A 22,731-nucleotide genomic window follows, 5' to 3' on the forward strand; every position below is an offset into this window, starting at 1 on the left:
TACTGAACTAGCCTGCTATGCTTCTAACAAACTAGCCTACTGTCCCCTCAGTGCCCTTACTGAACTAGACTACTCTTGCCTACAGCAAACTAGCCCACTGTGCCGAAGTGAATTAGTATACTGTATTAATACGAACTGTATTGTAATGATCTAGCCTACTGTGCCTTTACTGAACCAGCCTGTAATGCCTCTAGCAAACTGTGCCCTTTTGTGAACTAGCCTACCTTGTGCTCCTTAGTGAACCTGCCTTTGGTGCTCAATTTAAACCAGCGTATGGTTTTGAAGTGAACTAGCCTATTGCACTAAAGCTACCTAGCCTGCTCCTTTGTGAGCCAAATTACTTTGTATCTAAGTGATCCGGCACCCACCTCGCCAGACACCTACTGCACTAAACTGCAAGCTCATGGCAGCCTTCTGCAGACCCACTCTAACCATGGCAACGATCCTACCTCTACTAAATCCCTTGACCCCTTCCTACCTCTTCCCCAATCCACAACCTTCTCACACCCACACTTTGACCATGATTCATGACAACCCTAAACAGGCCTGTGCACCTAACCCTCCTCTTAGCCCTGTAGAATGGAATCGCCAATTTGCCTCACCACCCACACCTTGGAACCCATGCCCAGTGAAAGAAAGACTAAAGAGAAAAGGCCCTTGCCACACACTCCCCAATCAGCCACCCACAAGCCTAAAATTCATTAGAGATAAAACCTTAAAAGCACCTGACAGCACAGCCGAATGCCCCACCATTAGAGGCGCTCTCATCAACGCTTGGTCCCTGGTCACCCATGCACTCGACATTGCAGACCTTATTTCCTCCATCGACCTACACTTCCTGGCTATCACCGAAACTTGGCTGCACCAGGCTGCAGGCCCAGCTCTCTCCGTTGCCATCCCAGCTGGCCATTCAATAACTAGGAATGATAAAGAATCAGGCAAAGGAGGCAGAGTAGCCTTCATTGCCAAAACATCCCTGGGCCTCAGAGCTGCCCAATCAGCCAGCTTCCCATCATCTGAACTCCTAACAGTTAAAATCCCACTCTCAGTATCCCAAACAATTCTCATGCACCTTATATACAGGCCCCCAGGCCACATCTCCTCATTCGAGGAAGATATCTCCGACCTCCCTAACTAACAATACTGAACTAGGTTCCCAAATCATCCTGCTTGGTGACTTCAACTTAGGCCTTGGCGATCCTAATGACGCCAATGCACTCTCACTGGAAAACACAATCTCCCAACTTGGCTTCAACATCTGTGTCACAGACCCAATGCATAATAAAGGCAGAACCTTGGATTGGGTGGCCGATCATAACTGCGCTACCCCATCCTTGAAAACGAACCAACTGCCTGGTCTGACCACCACGTCATCTCCTTCTCCATCCAAGGAAATGCGAATACCAACACTATGCCGGTCACCGTCCTGCAAACACTCACCAGGAATACCCACAGCATAACGTTGCAAAGCCTACGCCAACTAATCTATAATATCCTCGCCCCTACAATATATGCAGGCCTAGATGCAAACAAACTAGTCGACCTCTACAACAAAACGACTGAGGCAGCAGTAGACAATATTGCTCCTATCAAATCCACCAAAGCTAAACCAGTAGCCCATCTTAACAAATGGTTCACCCCTGAATTGAAATTCTTACGGAACCCCAAACGAGCAACGGAATCCAACTGGAGTTAAACGCCTAACCCAGCCAACAAAGCACTCTTTACCGCAGCCGCCTCCACCTATAACACAGCTATCCTCACCGCCAAGAAACAGACCTATGACAACAGAATCTTTAATGCCAAATCCAGAACGAAAGAGCTCTTCAACATCCTCAGGGAACTTGAGTCATCCTCTACACCGGCGGAATCCTGTGTGAAAGACGCAGGCTGGTGTGCAAAAACCCCAAAAGCTCTTGCAGACAAAATTGCCCTGCTCCAATCCAGCAAAAAAAGAAATGTTTGGCTAAAAACGCTAACCCTTCTCCACCTCCTATCCACAAGTCCTCCACTTGCCCTTCCTTCTCCTTCTCACCGGTTTTGGCCAAAGGAGTAGAAAGCATCATGAAAGGTCTTAAGCCGTCTAGGTGCCAAGGGGACCTCTGCTCAGCCACCATCATTCAAGAAGGTGCCAACGAACTGGCCCCTTAATCAACTCCTCCTTCAATACTAGTTCAGTACCCAACACCCTTGACCCGAACAACCCCACTAACTATAGGCCCATCACAACTGTTCCATACATCCTAAAGATCCTAGACAGAGTGGCCTATCTACAAATTCAGAAACATTTGGAAGATAACAACCTTCTGGGACTCAGCCAATCTGGCTTTAGGCCAAGGCATGGGACAGAAACAGCCCTCTGGACCTCAAAATCCAGATGGACGAGGCAAAGGACAACGGCAAACTAGCCGTATTCCTGCTGCTCGACCTCTCGGCAGCTTTCGACCTCATCGACCACCGGATCCTCACTGAACATCTGGCATCAGCAGCTGCCTTCTCCAGCGAAGCCTCTGCCTGGGTACAATCCTTCCTTTCTAACCGCACCACTATGGTCTTCTTACCCTCGGCATCAGCTGGCCCTATCCCTATCTACTGCGGAGTCCCTCAAGGCTTGTGCGTTTCTCCAACCCTATACAACATCTTTACGAAGCTCCTGTTCGACCGACTTGACAACCTGGGTGTCACTTACACAAACTATGCGGACGACACTCAGGTTCTCATTACATTGTCAGGATGCTACGAAAAGGATTCCAAACTAATTAACGACCTATACCTTGAAATTCAAGCATGGATGGCTGAACATAGCCTATGCCTCAACGACGAGAAAACTGAGCTTCTTCATGTCGAATCCCAACCACAACTAAACAAACTCGACCCCTGTTACGTCTCCGTCAATATTGATGGAAACCTGATCAAAGTGGCAAAAGAAATCAAAACTCTAGGGGTATATTTGGACTCGACTCTCTCCCTCAGAAAACAAGCGAACGCCATTGCATCCTCCACGGCTTACACAAACAAGCGTATTAATGCCTGTAAATCTTTCCTCTCGCCGACTAGCTGCATCACCCTAGCCAGGGCACTTGTGCTCTCGAAAATTGACTACTGTAACACTCGTCTTAGGCAGCTCAGAGCGCAACCTGAACAAACTCCAGGTTCTGCAGAATAATGCCTTCAGAGCTGCACTGAACATTCTGCAACACTCCCACATCTCTAGCTGCAAACAGGACGCCCACTGGCTCTCAGTGCGACACAAAATCACCCTTAGATCACTTGTCATCACCCATAGTGCCTTTCGAACACTGCTCCCACGTATTTGGCAGATAAATTCAACAAATGCCTTTCAGTCAGACCAACCATCAGACCAACCAGAACAGTGCACTCGCACTACCTCACCATTCCCAAATTCAACCTTAAAAAAGTGTGAGGCTCTAGCTTCCTAGTTCTAGTGGCCAAACAATGGAACGCTATACCACCTCAGAACGGAACCCTCATTCTGGACATTTAGAGCCAAAACGAAGTCTTGGCTTTCTAACAAGAATTGCCCTAGTGTTTGACCAATCTTTGTATTCCTACTGTATTTTACGTCAAAATGTATCCTCTCTGCGACCACTATGTAACATTGGCCACTTGCACTTATCGCTATTTGCCATTACCTGTATAGTTTGTAAATGCTTGTAACCTGTTGAACTTGCTTTAAGCTTCTGGCACCCAGTTACCTCAGGGTTCGACGTGCGGTATAAATAAACTAAACTAAACTAAAACTACCACATGACTATCCCATGAACCAGAAAAGTTCAACACGCCAGGCAAATCCACTGCACCCGTTCCCGAGGGTCCACCAGAAACCTGAGGCACAACTATGGGTGGGACACTGGTCACCAGTACCTTATCACTGTTGCGATATTCATCACACTCCTTGATTCACATCTCTACAAAATCGTCCATGTGTGCTCACCAGAAATCCTGCATAATGATGGACCTAGTCCTAGATATGCCCATGTGACTCTTGTGACCCAGACCAGCTACATCCTCTCTCATGCAACTCGGGACCACCAATCTGTGTCCCCTACACCCAAACTCCCCCTCCATGCACAACTTATCATTCACCCTTTTGAATTTGCGAAAACCCTCTCTTCTTGACCAGCCACAATCCTTCCACCTGTCCAGTACCAAACACTTGGCTTCTTGCTACACAACATCCTCCTGACACACCACTAACCAATCACTCTCCTGGAGACTAACATCAACCAGACACATTTCTCTGATATCATCTCCTGCTGGAATAGCAAGTTCATCCTCTTCCTCAATTGGATTCCTAGAGAGAGCATCTGCCACAATATTCTCCTTACTTTGCACATGTTCTACTGTAAAATCGGATACCTGCAGTTTGGTAATCCATTTCAATATATATGCCTGGAGACATCATCAAGACCTTTCTTATTGAAAATATACACAAGAGGTTTATGTTCAGTACCCCATACAAATAAACTAGAAATTTCAGAACAGCCCAAATAACTACCATGGCCTCTTTCTCAATAACAGAGTATCTGCATTCAGAATCTTTGAGCTTCCGTGAGGCAAACGCAAACCATGTGTTCAGCTCTCCCATTCTCCTGAAAAACTCCTCCTGTAAAAGCACAGCACCTAAGCCCAATTCAGACGCGTCGCTATGAAGGATGGTCCTCATCCTTTCTCTGAAACCCTGAAGGACTGGGACACCAACCAACACTTGCTTGACATGGGTAAACTGAGTCTCACAGGATGGAGACTACTCAAAGTATACCCCTCTCCTGGACAAAGCTCTCACCTCAGTGGTCTTGTTCGCCAAACCTCTTACAAATTTAGAGTAATACACAATGTATTTTATGTGTTAATTGTATGAATATCAACTGCATGGTTAAACGGTATTTTATTAAAAATAAAAAAGGCTCAATCCAGCCCAGAAATTAGGCTACTTCTGCTTTATTCCTGAGAACCCCCATCTCCGTAGTGGCTTTAATGATACTCATTTACGGTCAGACCCCTTGACCCGATGCAACCACGATAATCAACAGAAGATTTGCCACACATGCATTTCTGTAGTGTAGGTGTGAGACCTACATCACATAGCTAACACAATACAGCTCTCAATCTGCAATCATGTTCTTCACTGTCATTGCGCATACGAGAATGCTGTCTTGCTAAAATGTGACCGCGGTCAGTCTGGCAAACACATTTTGCATAACTTTCTTGAAAACACTACCACTGAGACCAAAATGAACGGCATCCTCACACATTTAAACATGCCTGCATGGGTAATGAAGATAAGGATTTAATGCGATTCAGGATGCATGCAAATTTGGTGGCACGCTGATCTCAAATCTAAAAGAGTAAACCTTTATATCAGCCAGATCAGCAATTAGCGCATCAATCTTGGGTAGTGGAAACCGCTCAGTGAGCACATTTTTGTTAACTACTCCCAAATCAATACACAACCTAACAGAGCCATTTCTTTTCCTCACTACCACTATGGGAATGACCCACTCCGAGGCATCAGCACGTTCAATGACTCACTCTTTGAGCATCCTTCCCAGTTCCCCTTTAACTTCCTTCTTGAAAGACATGGACACTGAACCTAATTTATTAACCGATGGAACAGCATCTCTTTTCATTTTGCTCTTGTGGATAAAACGTTTAAGGCAACCCACTTTGTCCTCAAACACACTTGGGGCCCACTTTGCCACCTCATTCTGATCCAGTGGTTCGATCTCTGAAATCACATTGCTCGTACCAGTATACACTTGTGCTGATGCATTAGGATCAAGTTAAATTCCTAGAGCAGCTTGACAGTGCCATGGTAACAGGTTCCCACCAACATCGGTGACAAATACTCGACTACAGGTATGCCTCCCTTGAAATGTTTTATTGGCTTGCAATTCACCAATAATGACAATAGGCTTCTCACCATAGACATGACCTTTCATCCTGGCATCCTTCGACACATAACGGGATAATTCATTCTCCAAACGTTTCCGACAGATCAAGGTCTAATCAGCCTTGCTGTCGTAAAGCATTTCAATGCCCACTCCATTCACCCCTGCCATGGCTTTAGGCTTCTTCATCTTTACTTCACATATGGTATTAATCATATGCACCACCTCCAGGCCATCAAAGGAATTATCCTCATTGCCATCATCATATCCAAAGTTCTCATTGATATAAGAAGCAGTAGACAACCTACAACACTTGGCCAAATGGCCTATTTTCCCACACAGTCTACATTCAACAAACATAGCAGAACATTCTTTATCAAAGGCCAAATGCTGTGCACTGCCACATCTGTAACAGCGGTCGGTGAGAGATCCCTGCTGAGATCCCTGCTGACAGCGCACAAGTTCATCACAAGTACACTACTAGAACAAACGTAAGGAAGTCTTCCCTCCAATCCTTCCACTTTATCAAGGGATCATCACCACGAGGGAGAAACAGTGCAGGACCAGGAATATTTGACATAATGAGATCATGCTGACAGAATGTCCATCAAAAGGGGTCAATGCCCGACAGGATGTTCATTGTACCAGAAATCAAGTAGGACCACTGGCTTTAAAATACCTGCACTACACGACATCCACTGAGGCAAGGAAGATGCAGATGCACGTTGTGCTTCAGTGTCAAGGATCCCAAAATCCACTGGAACGAGGAAGATGCACACATGCACTGCCGTTTCACCATTGCTGTTTTAGTGCTCGGTTTACTACGGTTGCCTCAGCAACCAAAATGGCCACCACATCTTTTGCACATTGCAGGGTGCCTTCCTCAATCTTTCCTGTCCACCGTAGTCCTCAATCGGTAAACCCACTGTGCAGGCATGTTCATGTCTGGCATCAGGCTAGGCCCGCTTGCCAGTAGCGCCACCTCTTTGGGGGAGCGTGTCATGGCTGCTGCGTCCTCCACGCATGCAGCTGATGCTCCAGACCTTAGGCTCAGTGCTGCGTTCTCCTCACTAGCGACTGCAGTCACCACTCCTTCAATGCGGCATTAGAGCGGCTGCGTCCTCCCTGCCGGCAGCTGATGCTCCAGACCTTAGGCGCAATGTCGTGTCCCCCTCACCAGCAACTGCGGTCACCTCTCCTTCAGTGCGGCACCAGAGCAACCTTGAATACGGGCTGCGTCCCTGCTAGCAGCGCTGTCTCAGGCACACTGCATGCCTTAACAATGCAGAGACTCAACACCGGGTGCTGAGGAAGAGCCTTCCACCGCCCCGTCAGCCACCTCATGGCACCTCCTAAGCGGGACTCTGCTCTTGCACCTCCATGCAGGGTCCATCTCCCAGCTGCCCCGTCATCTGCCACAGTCACGAAGGCAGCTTGTCGCCAGATGAGATTTCACCTCAAATAAGGAAACAACTGTTTATTGTGGTAAGTCCAGACATACAGTTATTGAATGCGGTCACCTCAGCTCCTAGGCTCCAACTCATTCCCTGGAGCTCACACACATTTTAATAAGTAATAACGTTCTAGATGGAAGCCAACACACCCAACACGACAATCTCTAAGCCCCAAGCATTCTGAGTTACCAACGTTACATACTACATAACAGGGTCATCATTTGCTGTGCTTCTTAATGGTGCCATAGCGATACTACCAAATGTGGCTCATTATTACATATACTGCATACTATGCCCATACCTAAGATGCTCAATAGAAGTCAATACTACTTAGATGCCATCATGCACACTTGTTTGTAGAATCTATTTTCCACTTTATCTTTCCCCTGCGCATTATCTTTTCTCCGGTAGACTAATGCCTGGATAATGTATGGATATCCCCGACGGGGCACAGTATGACACTCCACAGACATGCCTAGATGTTCAAAATGCCTAGATGCTCAAAATACTACAGCCTTGATATGGAGCAGTATAAAAGCTTATTAAAACTGCATAATTAGGTCAGTACTGCTTACTTTACCTATTAGGCCTTTCATAGAATACCTTATGGTGGTCATTATTACATGCACTGTCGTATAAGGCCATAAATATACTCCATAGTGGATGCCATCCTTGCCTTTTTCAACTATGCGGACTAATGAGGTAGAAGCTATATTTCCTAATCATGCCCAGGATCAGTTAAGCCAGGTAGGGGAGGGCCATCGAAGTCCACACTGCATAATGGGCGGCTAAGGGGATGGTCACGGTTAGCTGTAATGCTTAACTGATGCAGCGAGAGATGAGCAATTGAACCCTGTACTGCCTTTAGGAGTACTTCATACTTTGTCTGATTTTTGGCCATGCTACCTGATGGAGGACCAAGTGGCACTCCCAAAGTGTGCAATGGGCTTCATAGATTATTTCAATGTGAAATATATACTGCATAGTGCACACCTATCACTGGTATAACTTTGCATCACCGTGCCTGGGTCTGAATGCACAGCTCAGATATGCAACAGACTGGAGTTTGGTGCCTGGATGAATGGTCATAACTATACTGCTTAACTGGGGGCTGAAGGGTCATATCTACCTGTTGGAGAGGGTCCCATGCCTGCCTGATATTGGCTATACTTAGACTGCTTCATGTGGGGGGGGGGGTCAGGAATGGAGGGGGTCCCATGCCTAGTGTCTGATAGTGGCTATACCTATACTGCCTGATGTTGGGCAATTTCATACGTTTACTGCATTGTGGAGGCGGTGTGATACCTACACCCAGTGGCCGAAGTGGTATTCTGACTTCTTCCAAAAAGAGGGAGTGGTGGGGTGGCCGGAGGACAGGGACGTCAGCCAATGGGTAGGGGAGCAGCACAGTGAGGCTTGACCTTTGGTTTGCAGTTGTCTTTGGCTCAAACGTTTTCTTGCATATAGCTTAACTAATCTGCATAGGTAGGAAAAGTAAGCATGGCATCCTCTATGGAGTATATGTATGGTCTTATACGACAGTACGTTTAATAATGACCGCTGCCAGGAATTATATGCATGTCCTAATAGTAAGCAGTACTGACCCAAGTATGCAGTTTCTGCAGGTATGACGATATTATGAAGCATATGCTATGTTATAACTAAGCTTTTGCACAGCTCCAAATCACAACTGTAGTAGTGAAAGTGCCTCGGCTTGCCCGCAGAGTGGCGTAGACCTCTTCCTCCTCACTAAGGATCACACAATGTGATCAAATGGTGAAGTAATGATTCGAAGATAAGTCCACAAGTTCTATGGATGCCAATGTATCCACTAGCTCACTTTTGCTAGCTATCAAGCCATTAAATGGGCAGTCATATACACTAGTCTTGTGAAAATAGAGGGGAAAAAGGCCGCAGTTGAATGACACCTTGTTAAAGCTTTTATGTGGGGTGGGGCTTCCACCTTGTGAGAGTTTTAAGAAGCCCCTCGTTTTTCCACAGGCTCCAACTGGCCTACAGTTCGGGCTTGAGTTCATTCTTTGTGCAGTTGTTAGTTTTGATCAATGTTATTTCCCACTATGCATTCAAATTCACCATTTGCCACCAAGGTTACCAAACATGTGACTGTCAGTCTACTCAAACAGTTTGTGGCAGAAAATAATTAAATGTTTATTCGTGAATATGGGTAATTTTTTCTTTTTTTATTGGCTCTGTGCCTATTTTTTTTGTCCCCATCTGACGTGTTTTTCGAGACGTTCTAACATGTGAAATGCGCGCCAGGTATAATATAGCACAGTAGAACAGGCCAACAGGCCTCAAACAGGAAAGGTGTAAAATCCAATCCTCGAGGTCACACAGTTTCCATCTTTTGTACAGGACTGGCAGACATGTTAAGAACACGTCACCTGCTTTGTTTCCTGCATGAAACCGTGCAGAGAAAAATTCGAATGTAAACAGCGTTCTCCTTATAGATAGAATACGTTCTAGTGAATGAAGCGCCCAGAGCAAAACACTAGAATGCGACCCCAAAACAGCAAACCCACGCAATTATAAAATCATTGCAATATAAAAAAGCTGGTTTATTAACTAGTAATACAAGTATTTTAATGTAATAAGTAGGTACAGCAAAATAGACAACACTGCAAAAGCGACTCATTATTTCATGTATAAATTCATGGTCTAAAGCACACTTGTGCTTAATCTATTTTATCGATCATTTTGGTCTCTATAGAAAGTACAACCAGAGTCAACAGCCTCTCTTCAGCCGTTAAAGACAGAAAATAATTATTTATTTTCAAACTATATTTGGTTTTGAGCAAACAGAGCTCGGAATCATCCATCTCTGAACACAGATATCTCAAGGAAGAAATTGTTAGATAATACTGAAAAACCAAGAAACTACAATTCAGAAGCGCTACAGAAGCACTTGATACGATATGCCTTTTGAGAGATCGAGGGCAAAGAGAGGAGGAAAGGTAGAATAAGAAGTAGGAGGGTTGGTATTGGGGTCAAAGGAATAGGGAGATTGTTAGAAGATTGGATAATAAGATAGGATAGGAAAAGATCAGATAAACCGCCATCGTGTGAGGAGAGTATGGGTATGGACTTCATTGTTTTGAAGGGAGAGGGGCCTAAGAGCTACAGGAGGACATCAGATCAGTGAAACATGTGTCTTGGGGACCAACCTGACATTGATTAAGTCTTAAGAAATGTTACTGGGGTGGTCTGGGAAATGTAGACATTAATTTGTGCCAAAATGAGTCCAATTTGACACTATAGATTTTCTTTTAAAAGGCAATTTCAATTCAGCTGTGTGAGAGGCAAACCCAAGCCCACCACGCATGATGAGAAAGCCGGGATACATTTTTCCAGTTACACATAACTGATTCTGTGGCAAGTGTCAACAGAAAGTCAAGAGGAGGTTGTGATGGGTACATTTGTATATACTTGGGGTGGAAGACTGCTGGAATTGTTTCACATTGCATTTAAATATATTCCTAATCTCCCTTTCACACTCTTACAGGCACATACACATGTACATCCGCTTTACCCTAACCCACTTCTTTAAACACCCCAAACACGTCTGGGATACATTCTTATAACAAATAGAACTCTTCATCAAATCATGTCAATTGTCTCAACATCAACAGCAATGAATACTAAACCATAGTTCTGGGGGAATTCATTACCTCGCTCATGCATACACATATACAGTTCCGTAGGCAAAAAATACCAGGACACACTATTAAGTGCATCTCTGTTGTGATCTTAGAAATTGGAAAGGTCAATCAGTCTACCTTTACAGTGCTTTTATACACTTGTTAACATATTATTATGCCACATTAGAAATCTTTATGTGTTACTTATCTACATGTTCCCATTTACTGCTAAGTTTCAAACAATCCCTCATAGACGACTGCTTGTTGACTAATCAGGTCTACTGGTCTTGGCAGTGAACAGAATAGTGTAATCTAACTTTGACTTTCCAAGTTTAGTTGTTTTTGAAAAGCAAGAATCGCTGGGGGCGCTTGTCCATTTTAATACTAATGAAAAGCGAGATAGGGAAGAAAAAGAGAAAGAAAACAGTTCTGACATGGCTTATTGTCTACTGGCCACTGTCTTTGAGGCACAATTTAGAGAGCCAGAGTATGTGGTGATTATGTTTGATCCACTGGCTCATAGTCTTTATGGGCGTGATCATCGTCCTCATCTACTGTCCACCATGACCATCACTTTATATAACGTATTCTCATACACTTACTATAGTTTAATGGTCAATGTTTAGATGACAATGCCCTGCACGCTTAATTCACTTTTCTCATGTGATGTTCCGTGCCATTTTGGTTACGTTACCTATGCTCCGAGGGGGATGATCCCTCACCAATCGATTTGTTAAAACTAGGCTACACAGCCACAATGGTGCATCTTTCTAGCCTTGATCTACGATACTCATTATTGTACACCCGTTATAGAATGTACTCATTCTTATTGAATTATATTGCTTTCCAATGCTAAACAGTTTTCCCTCCTACCCCTGTCTGTCTTCTTCATATTTCCCTATATTAAGCTTCACTCGCTTACTATGCCACTCTCCAGCCTTTACTTATATTGCTTCCTGCCACATTTAACTATTTTAGATGGATCTAGAAAGAACAGAATCTTCTCCCAAAAAAGATTTGGCTCGAGTTCTCTTTGCAACATCCGCACCAGAGTTCACACTTATATTAGTCCTAAAGCCACCTGTCCATACATCCTTCGAAATATTAGGAAACAAGTATTGATTTTGTGTCTTCATACATGGAAGCTTGTTCCCCATGTCAATAATTCTGTTCAACTGAGTCAATTTTGCCAACATGCAAGATAATCCCCCAAAGCTTCTTTCAGTAAATGTAAAAATATCAAATTATCCAGGTAACGTAGTGTAAATTAATTGTCATTTTTATAGTGCCTTTCACCACTGGTATGGTCCCAACGTGCTGTAGGTTGAACGCCCTTGGGGGACAAAAATCCAGGTATGGGAAATTCATCAGTGAGGTTTAGAAATGCGTGTGTGCATTTTGGCCAAAACAAAGTTAGCTACGGGTGGGCAAGTCCCTGCTAGACACCCATGTCAAGATGGCCATGGATGGGTGCTGAGAGGAAGTATGGAGAGTATGGGAGAGCAGGACAGACGTTATGTGTTCAGCTAGACTGAATGTTTATCATGGGATATAGCTGCATTCATATGGCAGAGGTGTTGTGCAATGTGTATTAGAGTAGTACAGAGTGCTGAGAAGTAGTCTGGAGAGTATAAGAGAAAAACATATTAGATTATTGCTGTTAACTCATAGGAGAGATTTGTAGATTTGTGGAACATTTGTAGAAAAAGACAGAAGATACAAGCAGTTCTCAGAAGAGAATCCACACAATTTTCTACTAGCAGAGATGCCAAGTTGCCGACAGTACACAGGGCCATTTTGCAGCAGTAAATCATGTATGTGCCCATCTCCTACCATGGCACAAATATGCTTCCATCATTAAGGCAAGTGCTGGGTCAAACGAGCAACTGCCATCCCTTAAACATTTTCCTACTTATATAATTTTCTTGCAGGAATTACAGCTATTTTAAATAATGTGACAGAAGATTTCATAATGAACATGACTTTCCTGGGGTTGGTAGTTAAAAATACAATCATAATTCGCTGCAACTCATCAGGATACCACACAAAGTGTATTCAAGTGTTGCTCAAACAATCAGTGTGTTGATAATTGGATATGTAATGTGCCAATTGCCTTGGGAGATGATTAAATACACCAGAGTACTCCCAAATGTGTCCACTCAATACACCAGCTTTGCTGTAAAAGAAATGGCATGCAGCCTTTTATGTTGCCAAGCTAGTTTAAGATTTCCCAGTGCACACGCTGTTAATGTCATACCAATGAAAACAGTGCTCTCAGATTAGTGTTACCGCAGTTGAGCATTGTCATGCAAGTCCAGCAATACCATTCCTAGCATTGTTGCCCCACTTAGCACACAGTCATGTTGGTGTCCTCTGTGTGCCCAGAAAACAATGTTATCCCAGTGTCAACCCCAGTAAAAACACATTGAGAGAAATCTTGGGGTCTAGCCTCCACTATCCCCACTAGTGGAAGCTTGAACTAATTGGTCCTTGTACTCCTGCCTTGCTTCATACCCGAAGGTTAAGATCCAGTAGCACACACACAGACTTACTTATTGATCCAAATGGATCCTCCGATCTTCTCTTCTGTAAGAAACACCTTCACATTTACACTGGAGTCCTGCAAAGAAAGCAGACATTTTATTAACATCTGTACCTCCTCTAAAATTAATACAGCCAGAACCTGTAGTGAATCCTATACCCATACAGTACAGACTGCCAATGTGCATGTCCAATAAGTTAGTCATAAATGCCCTAGGAGGAGAGTCTTGCAAGTTCAGGCTTCAGCATTGCATGAACAGTGAGAGAGTTCAGAGCCTAATATCCAGTTAATGTACTATGGCAGGCATTTATTATAAGCAAGATGTTTATACAAACCAGTAGAGTGTTGTGCATTTTGAAATCTTCTCCCAAAGATGTTTTACTATTGCTTATGATATGTCTACAGTAATTTTAATAATATCACAGTTTCATATAGTGTTTCGTGAGGTGCTCCTCCCAATCCTGAAACCATGATAATAATAGGTGTTAAAACTGCAACTCAATGATACAAAGTTTAGCGCTCTCTAAAAGGCTGAGTAACCCATGCTGTGATTGGCATACCTGTCTATAGGTTATACACAGAAAGGGGCGTCCAGGACCATCTGGGTGGCTAACACCAGGTCCCGAGTTCTACAGGGCAGAGTCTGCACTGCAGAACTCAGGACATTTAAACAAAAAAAAAAAAAGAAAATGTTAGAGACTGCAAAAGTCCTGCTTTTGATCCGGGCTTTGTAAGAGGGTGTCTACTGCTCCAACACAGCACGGAGCAAAAGCGGGACTCTTGCAGTCTAGGAGAGGGGGATCTGGGACCATCTGGGTGGTGGCTATCACTGGGTCCCGAGTTCTTCAGGGCAGAGTCTGCACTGCAGATCCTGGGACATTAAAAAAAGAAATGAAGGCGCTGGGTCTGGTGCAGCCAGCTCCTCCGTCTCTCGTCTCCGGTCATTCTAGTGTGGACTGTATTCCTCGACCCACATGCAGGAAGTTACAAAACGAAATCAAACTTAGCTTACGGTGTTTGTTTGGTTTCCTTGTAGTTCTTGGACATGAGTGGGTCCCCAAAGTGACATCACTGTGACCCTCCCTCAGCACCTTGCCCATGTTCTATCTCATGTACAGACTGGGGTGGGGTCTGCAAATTCTGAACTTACCCTAGTCTGTTTGAGCGACAGGACAGGGGGCTGGGTTAAGAAAAGACTGCCTGAGGGCACTTCTTTCTTAACATCCGTTTCAGCCGGGTTTTTCAGCTTTCATTACTGGCAGGGGAGCACCTGCACTGCGCATGTACAGCAGGGATGGTTGATTACAGCGCCCCCTGCTGCACTTTCAGTGCAGCCCCCACCATGTCCATGAGTAACAGGATTTTGCTGTTACTCGTGGACATTGTGGGGGTGTCCTATTGTTGGTGGGTTCATGCACATTCTGCCCCCATAGACCAGCCTCGCCTGCCAACCATACAGAGACCATAACACATTGAGATGTTCAGTGGCGCTTAAATATCCAGTGCTGATATTGCCCAAATCGCAGATGCAAATTTAATGGTTTCAATTTGTAGAGACGATAGGCTCATTGCCCCTACGTGACTGAGACATGGGACTCCAGACATATTCATAAACATTAGAATTTCACCGTCATTTATTTAAAATTTTAAAAACAAATGAATGTCTCCCATTACACATGCAACAGAGCCAATATTCCTTTGAAAGACAAAGCTAATAAGAACCAATCACGACCTGCTCCCCAAAAGCCTCATCCGTTCTACTTTGTCTTAGTAGCGATAGAATACTGGTGGCTTACTATTAGACATTTTCTATTCCCCAGACGTACATTCCCCTCAAAAGTATTTATTTTTACAGTTTTGGAGCTTGTCTACGTTTTACAATATTTTTTGCTACGGTTTTGCGGCTTGGCTTCCTTCCCATCCCCAATTTTTCATCAACACATAGGTTTTTTTACAGTACCAAGGGCATTTAATTTTATGTGGGTAAAACAAAAACACTTGGCAAATAAGGGGAGTGGCAGAGAGATGAAGTGATCTGCTCTAGGTAATGACGCCTTGGTCAACGAGTGAAACCTAGATTAGAACCCTGGTCTTTAAGCTCCAAAATCAGCAAATTGGCTCTTCACTAGATCTCTTTGCTTTTCTTTGATATAAAATTCCTACTGGTGTTTAGATAATTTCTAAGCATCTCTATATTTGCTAGCAAAAAGAACAGCAGTAGATGGAGACAGCTATGTGCCTAAAATCACAACATTTTGGACAAGTGGAGTAACCAGGATTAGGATTATAATAAGTAAAGGTCGAATCAATCAAACTTTATTTAAAAATGTCAGTTAATATAAGTACGAAATAACATACTGAACATTCAACAATATGAAACATCTAATAAAAATCAATTTTTTTAAAGACATTATAAGCATTTTCAGAAAAACCATAAATAGAATCGCCCGCATTCTTACAGAGAAGGGATAACACCAGCATCTTTGCCTCGCCTAATGTACGAACACTACACAATCTAAAAATAGCTAGAAAGAACTTTCTTCTTGGTGTCTTTAAAATAGGGAAAAAGAATAAAAAGTGAGTTAATATTCTACTTTAATGCTATTAAAGTCACAAACAGTGGCCATGGGCTGTTTTTTGCTAATAGGCCAATTCGCCACCACGTAGGCTAGCGGTAGGCAGTTTACTCCAAGATTAAATAAGATACTCCTCTTACGTGTGTTGGCAAACCAGCTGGTATAATTATCCAAACTCAGCTGTGGGATATGCCTCCAAAGATGTCGCTCTGTGGGCTTTTGAAGCTCACAGCTTCTCCCAATTAGTTATTTTTCCTGAATAAAAGCAGCTTTGAATTTTGAAATAACTGCTGCCCTTTCCTCAAATGGCCTAATAGGTGAACTGCTAAATCCCATCGAGGACAGAACCTGCTTTATATATTTCATCCATGGGCTGCGGCCTACCACCTCTGATGTCAATAGATCCTTTATGATCCAATGTGAGAGAGGATAATCACATTCCCTGATATGCCATAATCATGCCCATAGTGTCAATCGTTTCAGATCTAAGGTATTATATCCCCAAATAGTGTCAATCGTTTCAGATCTAAGGTATTATATCCCCAATCAGCTTCCAGATGCAATAATTATGTACGCGCACCGGTCGATAATCCAAACAGACTTCGCAGAAAATGATTTTCTTCCTGTTGGATTGGGGTTAGAAGACAGTGGCTGCTGGCACAGCTTTTGCATTAAAATGGGGGTGAATAGTTTCCAACGAGCAGCCACCCAGGTTCTTACTAAATTGCAGAACTGCCCCATATACTTGCGCGAATCTTACTGCGCAATTTGACGTCTGAGAACCCCAATCCAAGTTGTTCTTAATAATGACTCCCAAGTACGAGAACTCTTTTACCCATTCCAGATGCCCACTAGCTACAGAAAACATTGGTAATTTACCCTTATGACAGGCCACGCACATCACTTTTGATTTTGCTGTATCAAGACTTAGCTCACGGGCTGCCAAAAAATCAACAAAACCAGAAACCAACCTTTGCAGTGCTTTGGGTGTCCGACAAGTAAAACAACATCATCATCTGCATATCCCAAGGCTGGGATAGATCTGCCTGCACACCTTGGTGTATCTGCTGCTATGGCCCGTAGATTGCAGAATAAAGAATACATATAGAAGTTAAACAACAAGGGTGCCAGGACACAACCCTGCCTGACACCTCATGTAGATTTAAAAGCTAGTAACATTTTACCAGTACAGGATATACAGAACATAGCAATCAGATTTTTATGTAAGGACACCAAGATAGCAAGAAGGGGTTTAGGAAGACCTAAACTCCATAACAATTCCGATAGTTTCAACCAATTAACATTGTTGAACGTTTGGCTAAGGTATAAAACCCATATATAGTGGAGTACCAGACCCTAAAACATATTTGTCTAAAATCAACTGTAGATTCAATACCTATTCAACGGTCCCAACTCCCCTATGAAAGCTGTGCTGCTCCTCGGCTCCAATTCCATTTGACTTCACCCACTTGTTTAATCTATTATAAATTAGTCTCCCATGGCATTTTACTGAGTGGTCAATCAGGGAGACAAAGCAATAGGACCCGAGATTTGCCCTGCCCACTTTCTTGAACAATAACAACATCCTTTCAGCTTGGTGGGAAGAGATCGTTTCTGCTAAATGCATTAAACAACTTTGAGAATACTGGAACCCAAATCATTAAATTTAAATTCATGATATCCAGTTGTACATATCACTTCCGGAAGCTTTCCCATGAGCCAAGATTAGTAGAGCTTGTTAATCTTCTAGAGGAGAAAACCCAATATATTCCTCAACTGTGCATGTCTTCAAAGATACGATTGCGTGGCAGTAGCGTCGCGGACAAGGTAAAATTGTATAGACTGGAGAAATGATGCACCCACTCAGCAGATGAAATTGGACTATCAATCTTACTTTAAGTGGTATCTAAGCCACTTGCAACTATCTTCCAGAACGTGGTACTGTTCTTACTTCGTACGGCGTCCTGTAGATCACTCCACACTTCCAACAAGATATTGCATCCTTGAACCCCTTTTTGCACTTTAGTCTAGCAGTTCTTACCACAGATGGATCTCTAGGGCACTTTTTTACTGTACTAATCAGGATGCCCTTCAACCTCTTACATTCCTTTGTGTACCAACTGACCATATGCACCCTCTGGGTGTTCTGTTGAGAGTTCTTTATTAAGGCAGATCTTGTAATTTCATTAGTTTATCAAATAGTTCTAAGGCATCCTCACATATATTGGCAGACATGAGACGGCCTTCAATTAAACTTAGGGCACGAGAGATCAGCCTGTCAGACAAAAGTCCTTATCTGCCTTATTACTGGGCTCTTCCGGGTAGATGCCTGCCTCATCGGGTAATCTGTGCCTCCCAACCTAGACTTGAGCATCAAAATGAGGGAGTCGTGATCACTTTCTTGACGGCACTGTGATGATTCCTCTAGAGTCATCACTGATGCCCGGCCAGAGATCTCCTCCCATGTGGCCAGGGGACGGCAGCCGCTACCTGATCCTGACCCTGAAGATGGTATTAAAAGGGAGGATCATATGGGAGGAGATGGCTGTTGGGGGAAGTTGGTGACCCCATCTGGAAGGACGCAGTATTCTTCCCTGCCCAGAGATGAAGACCCCATAATCCCTAAATTCATGATGGCTCGTTGTCACTATGCAAGATCCCCTGTTGTAAAACCCAGAACCCTGTTCTACAAAACATTCTAGGCAGAATAACATTGATACCTCATATGCACAAAACACACACTGATATTTTTATTCTAACCAAAAATCCTGAACAAAATCACTCTAAAAGTCCCAGCAATCTTATGGACTCCAGCTCACATAAAGCCTCAAGTACAGAGACGAGGAAGAGGAAGAGTGAGTTAATATGGATGGAAGGAAACACCAAGCTAAACATGCAGACTAGTTGTTTAGTCGGAGGATAGCTCAGGGGTAACGTGCTTGCCTTGGAAGAAAGACGACGCGGAGCAACACGGGTTTGATCCCTAAGTCTGCGCTTAGAAACCTATGGGTATTAAGCACATTATAAATAACCTATCATATCATATAAATGAAGTCAGAGTGCACAGGGCATTTTTAAAAATGGTGTCAGCGATGCGAGAATGAGAGAAGGTGAAGAAGGAAGCAGAACCTTTTTACTATGCTTTAAATAAAACCCATTTTTGACTTGTACCTCACATTCCTCCATTTGCAGGCCATCCCCACCTTGTGTAGCTTCCATAACATCTTATTTAAAATATAGCAAGTTCATCTTTGCCCTAAGCACACAACATAGAGTTTGCATCATTCATAGTTTTCATGATATCATATCATATGAATACTGCTGAAGCGGATGCCAAACCAAAGGGCATATCTTTATACTGTTATGCTCCAAGGGGTGTTAAAAACTAGGCCAGCAGCTGCAAATCAGTATGTTACAAATTCAAGGTGGTAAACATGTTGCCTCGGATTTTAAGGAAGGGTGTCTGTCAATTTTAACAATGTTATTTAGATCTCAAAGATAGACACAGATTTAAAATGTTTGCACCCACTTCTTGCTTAACAACAATGGGTATCAAACCTGCTCAAACCATAGTCTTTTCTAACAATACCTCATCACAAACTCTCATCAACTAGATGGTCCTCTTTTTCTTCTCCACTACCGGCATTGCCCATTCCTCATTCATGGTCTGCCTTACATCTGTTCCTTCACTTCCCGTTTCAGCTCAATGTTCATTTGACCAAATATGTCCAACCCAAAGTGTAATCTACCGTAGCTTGCATAACATGATTTTATACTGAGCTACCTTAAAAGAAATTCTTACACTTAACCTAGAATTGAAAAGGCCATTTCATTATAAATATCAGATCCAATATCATATGGTTGAAACTCCCTACACGACTATCATTGCTCTCGAAAGACTTCTGAAGGCGCAATTGTTAATTGTGAACCTCAGGCTGCCAAATGTTTGATGGATGCTTTGTCTACTTCCACTGCTGCACCGCCAGACTTATTTGAATGTACAAACCATTGGTCTGTCTCCCCATTACCGTCTTTAAACATAAGCAAGTCTAAATATGCACCTAAATCGACCACAAAACCACCCAATCCCTCATTATGTTTTTGTGAATATGATAAAGCACTTGCACTGCTCTCTTTTGTGAGTAATGTTTCTCCTACTCTCACAAAGGCCTTTATGATCACACTACTCACAATTTACACTCTCAGCACCAAAACTATTGCCAAAACAATGCTTACACTCTCAGAAAATCATTACCTGCTGCGGGCTATCAAATAAAACTGAGGAATATAAACTAAATTCTTGTCATTTTTCCTGTGGATCTGAAGACTCCCCTGGTGCCGGCACAATACTGGATGGAGGTGCCCGCTCCTGCATGTGCTTGCAATTATCCAGAGAAAGTAAGAATTATCTTTATGCTGTACAATTAGATGTCTACCTTATTTTATCTTCACTAATAGCGATCTCCTCAATATTTTCCTAAGGCAGTTCATACTCTTTCCCATCGTAGTGCCATCATTGCTCTCCCGCTGCAGTACGTGGTATCTGCTTCCACCGTCTACTCTGTGCTCCTCACGTCACAAGCTCCACAGCATGGGTGCAGATGAAGAACAAGTTACTTTCTTACCTGGTAACGTTCTTTCGATGGGATGGTCCGACGACGTATTCCATATCTATGACATGTAATCACCACAGCTGTGCTGCTTCGGAAACATTTTTCGGCGTCTGCGTCCTGCGTCGATGACATCGATGCGCCGTCGTCGAGGACCTCCTCCGACATCCGACTTCATTCGATGTGATAAGTAGGACGCACGACGCCCGTAACTTCAGTTGTAGTTTTTTCCCCCAGAACGTGTAACATTAGTCAACTGCCAGTCAGACACAAAGCCTTGCGGAACGTAAGCTGCAATCGCAAAAGAAATTCTGCAGCGGGGAAGGCAGGGCGGGAGCGATATGGAATACGTCGTCGGACCATCCCATCGAAAGAACGTTACCAGGTAAGAAATTAACTTGTTCTTCGAGGGGAATGGGTCCTCCGACGTATTCCATATCTATGATAGACTCCCAAAGCAGTACCAGAGCAAGGAGGAGGGAAAGAATTTAGAATCAAAATTTAGAATAGCCAATCAAATAGCAGAGCAAAGGAACGCCTTGCCAAAGGCCAGATCCTGTCCTCGGATGGAATCGAGGGAATAGTGACGTACAAATGTATGTACTGAAGCCCAGGTGGCTGCATCACAGTTGTTGCAAATAGGAACACCCCTCTGCAGGGCAGTAGATGCAGCCATACCCCTGGTAGAATGAGCCTGCAAGCCAGCCGGTGGGTCCTTACCCGCCAAGCGGTAACACTCCGAGATGTCCAAAATAATCCAGCGAGACAAAGTCTGTTTCGTCACAGCTTGCCCCAAACGCTTTCCAGCGTAACCAATAAAGAGTTGATCGTCCACTCTGACCCGGGACATGCGTGAAACATAAAAGCTTAAAGCTCTCCTAGGATCAAGCCTATGGAGCCTCTCCTCTTCCTTACCAGGATGCGGAGGAGAATAGAATGCCGGAAGAACAACCTTCTGGGCCAAATTAAATTCCGTCACTACCTTCGGAAGAAAAGAAGGACGAACTCTAAGGACAACCCTGTCCTTGTGAAATACAGTGAAGGGTGGCTTAACTGAAAGTGCCTGTAACTCACTCACTCTGCGAGCGGAAGTAACCGCAACTAAAAACACTGTTTTCAGAGTTAACAGCCTCAAAGGGCAAGAATGTAAAGGCTCAAACGGAGCACCCATAAGAAACCTAAGAACAAGGTTTAAATCCCAACCGGCACCAGGAAAGGTGACGGAGGGAACACATTAGTGAGCCCTTTCAGTAACTGTGAAATTAAAGGGATTTTAAAGTAAGAACACTCTTCAGACGAGATGGACACGCCGCCAGGTAACCTTTAATGGTACTCACTTGCAAGCCCCTGTGGGCCAAAGAAAGTAAAAAGGACAGAACCATGGGGATGTCACATGCAAAAGGATTCACATTCTGAACTCTGCACCAGTCGCAGAACTTACGCCAACGGCAACGGTACAGAGACTTTGTTGCTGGCCTTCGGGCCGAAAGCAACACCTCCATCACGTCTTCAGGGAGGTCCCAATCCTTATACCTCAACCTTTCAGAAGCCAAGCGTGAAGGTTGAAGGATCTGACCTCTGGATGGAGAACCTGACCCCCCTCCCGTGAGAGCAGATCGTCTCGGTAGGGAAGACAACGTGGAGGGCAGATGGACAAGTCGAGAAGGTCCGGGTACCACGTCCTCCGAGCCCACGCAGGGGCAATGAGTATCATCCGGGAACCAAACTTCCGTAACCTCCGCAGCACTTGCGGGATGACGGCGACTGGAGGAAACGCGTACAGCAGCGGCAATGACCACTCCACCACGAACGCGTCTCCTACGGCTCCTTTTGGAGGAAATTCCCGCGAGCAAAACCTTTCGCACTTCCAGTTGACACTGGAGGCGAAGAGATCCACTTGAGGGGTCCCCAAAGGGCAAAGATCTCCAGGAGAATCTCCTGAGCCAACTCCCACTCGTGAGAGATCACGCTCTGCCTG

The 22,731-nt window shown here is 44.0% G+C and overlaps 1 protein-coding gene across 2 annotated transcripts in view; it reads right to left on the bottom strand.

Annotated features, from left to right (window-relative positions):
* The window catches only part of SLC38A5 (solute carrier family 38 member 5), an 825,614-nt gene that overhangs the window by 356,377 nt on the left and 446,506 nt on the right, over window positions 1-22,731 (bottom strand). For both annotated transcript variants that reach the window (XM_069647525.1, XM_069647526.1), the window contains one exon: window positions 13,578-13,645. The gene's annotated coding sequence lies outside the window, so the exon portion shown is untranslated. The remainder of the gene's footprint in view (window positions 1-13,577; window positions 13,646-22,731) is intronic.

The sequence above is a fragment of the Ambystoma mexicanum genome, chromosome 2q (assembly GCF_040938575.1).
Source record: "Ambystoma mexicanum isolate Mex_15411 chromosome 2q, UKY_AmexF1_1, whole genome shotgun sequence".
Taxonomy (NCBI): domain Eukaryota; kingdom Metazoa; phylum Chordata; class Amphibia; order Caudata; family Ambystomatidae; genus Ambystoma; species Ambystoma mexicanum.